General features: G+C 60.6%; 1 non-coding gene across 1 annotated transcript; it reads right to left on the bottom strand.

Annotated features, from left to right (window-relative positions):
* Nucleotides 1-119, bottom strand: LOC131873460 (5S ribosomal RNA). The gene has a single exon (XR_009371404.1). It is a non-coding gene; the product is annotated as a 5S ribosomal RNA (ribosomal RNA).
* Between the last annotated feature and the right edge of the window lie 2,231 nt (nucleotides 120-2,350).

Here is a 2,350-nt window from a genome sequence, read left to right as displayed (position 1 = left end):
AGGGTGCAACACCGGGACTTCCCGGGAGGTCACCCATCCCAGTACTACTCCGGCCCAAGCGCGCTTAACTGCGGAGTTCTGATGGGATCCGGTGCACTAACGCTGGTATGATCGCACCCGTTATGAGCTTGTCGCAGTGTGTACTTAGCAAACCGCGACCCACGTGCGAATCCACCCCGGCCACCCACCCCCGTCGAGGTGCACACCCTCCCTCGCGAAGTGCGCCCCGTTCGCCAAGTGTGAGCCCTGCCCGGGTGCGCGCACCTTGCTAGGGCGTCGGGTGTGCACCCGGCCCGGCCTACGTGCGTGCACCTGGAGGGGGCGTCGTGTGCGTGCAGTGTCCCGTCTGCAACGCGGTGCCCACACACCACCTCGGGCGCAACGACCTGCGCTCACATGTGGGCCGAGTGCACCTTGGTGCATGTTCGGGGCGCCTCGGGTGCACGCTCGATCTTGCCCCGGTGCACCAAGGCGCTCGGTTTGCCCCGGGTGCGCACTTGGTGCAAGGTGGGCACCCAAAATAGGGATCAAGCACCAAAACACAAGTTTCGGGATGCAAAATGGGACCCAAGGACCACAAATGCGTTCCAAGACCCATGATGGGTCCACGAGAACAAAAATGTGTTCCGAGACTTAATAAACAAATATTGGGTTTTAGGAGAAGAAACATGCTCTGATGCCCAAAACGAGAATCGACCCCGAAAAGGCCACAGGCCAAAAGTGGGATGCGAGACAAAAAAAAATGGGACCCGAGGACCAAAATTGGGTTCCCAGGTCGAAGACAGGGCAACCGGACAAGAAACGACCTCTAAGGCTCGAAATGAGTCCCGGCGACTAAAACTTGACAAGAAGCACCCATCAGGCACCCAACTCGACACCCATGGGATGCCGACCCACCCGGGCTTCCACCTAGCACACCTTGGCACCCACCCACCCTCGCACCCAACCTCGCACCCAACTTAGCACCTTTGAACCCACATTGGCACTCACCCTGACCCTGGCACCTTGGAACCCACATTGGCACTCACCTTGACCCTGGCACCCACCTTTGCACTCACCTTGGGACCCACCCTGGCTCCCACCTCGGCACCCACCCAGACACCCACCTTGGTTCCTTGGCACCCACCTTGGATCCTTGGCACCCACCCCGACACCCACCTTGGCACGCAACTTGGCTACTTGCCACCCATCTTGGCTCCTTGACGCCCACCCCGACAACCACCCCGTGACCTACCCTGGCTAGGGTTGGTGCACACCCACCCTGGTGCCCACCTTGGCACCCACCCTATGACCCACCTTGGCACGCACCTTAGTACCCACCCCGTTACCCACCCTAGGACCCACCCCGTGACCCACCTTGGCCAGGGTGGGTGCCTTGGTGCGCACAACTTGCCTGGGCTGCACACCAGGGCGGGCTCAAGATGGCACCCGCGTTCCGTTTTTTTCACTATCTTTCAAAACGGAAATTTTAAAATCTCATTTTTTTCTTTTTTTTGCCTTTTCTGGAAATTAGTGAAGGCAGCGCATCAAAGGTGCGCAATGCTGGTGCGAACCCGGGAGCGCTCCGATGTGTGCTCCAAGGTGCGGCGTGCACGAAGTCCGAGCCCGGTTTGCCCCGGGTGCGCACCTCGCGTGCACCTTCGCCGGGGTGAGCACCTTGGCTGGGTTGCGCGCCCTGGTGCGTACCAAGGAGCGCTCTGAAGTGTGCTCCAAGGTGCGGCGTGCACGAAGTCGGAGCCCGGTTTGCCCCGGGTGTGCACCTCGGGTGCGCACCTCGCGTGCACCTTCGCTGCGGTGGGCACCTTGGCTGGGTTGCGCGCCTTGGTGGGCACCATGCAGTGCACGAAGTCGGAGCCCGGTTTGCCCCGGGCGCGCACCTCCGCCAGGGTGGGCACCTTGGTGCGCACAACTTGCCTGGGCTGCGCACCAGGAAGGGCTCAAGATGGCACCCGCGTTCCGTTTTTTTCACTATCTTTCAGAACGGAAATTTTAAAATATCGTTTTTTTTTGCCTTTTCTGGAAATTAGTGAAGGCAGCGCATCAAAGGTGCGCAACGCTGGTGCGAACCTGGGAGCGCTCCGATGTGTGCTCCAAGGTGCGGCGTGCACAAAGTCGGAGCCCGGTTTGCCCCGGGTGCGCCCTGGTGGGCACCATGGTGCGCACCAAGGAGCGCTCCGAAGTGTGCTCCAAGGTGCGGCCTGCACGAAGTCGGAGCCCGGTTTGCCCCGGGTGTGCACCTCGGGTGGGCACCTTGGTGCGCATGCCTTGCCTGGGCTGCGCACCAGGGCGGGCTCAAGATGGCACCCGCGTTCCTTTTTTTTCACTATCTTTCAAAACGGAAATTTTAAAA

This window comes from Cryptomeria japonica, unplaced genomic scaffold, assembly GCF_030272615.1.
Source record: "Cryptomeria japonica unplaced genomic scaffold, Sugi_1.0 HiC_scaffold_1799, whole genome shotgun sequence".
NCBI classification, from domain to species: Eukaryota; Viridiplantae; Streptophyta; class Pinopsida; order Cupressales; family Cupressaceae; genus Cryptomeria; species Cryptomeria japonica.
The sequence above is the reverse complement of the archived record's forward strand: the minus strand, read 5'-3'. Positions and strand labels throughout refer to the sequence as shown.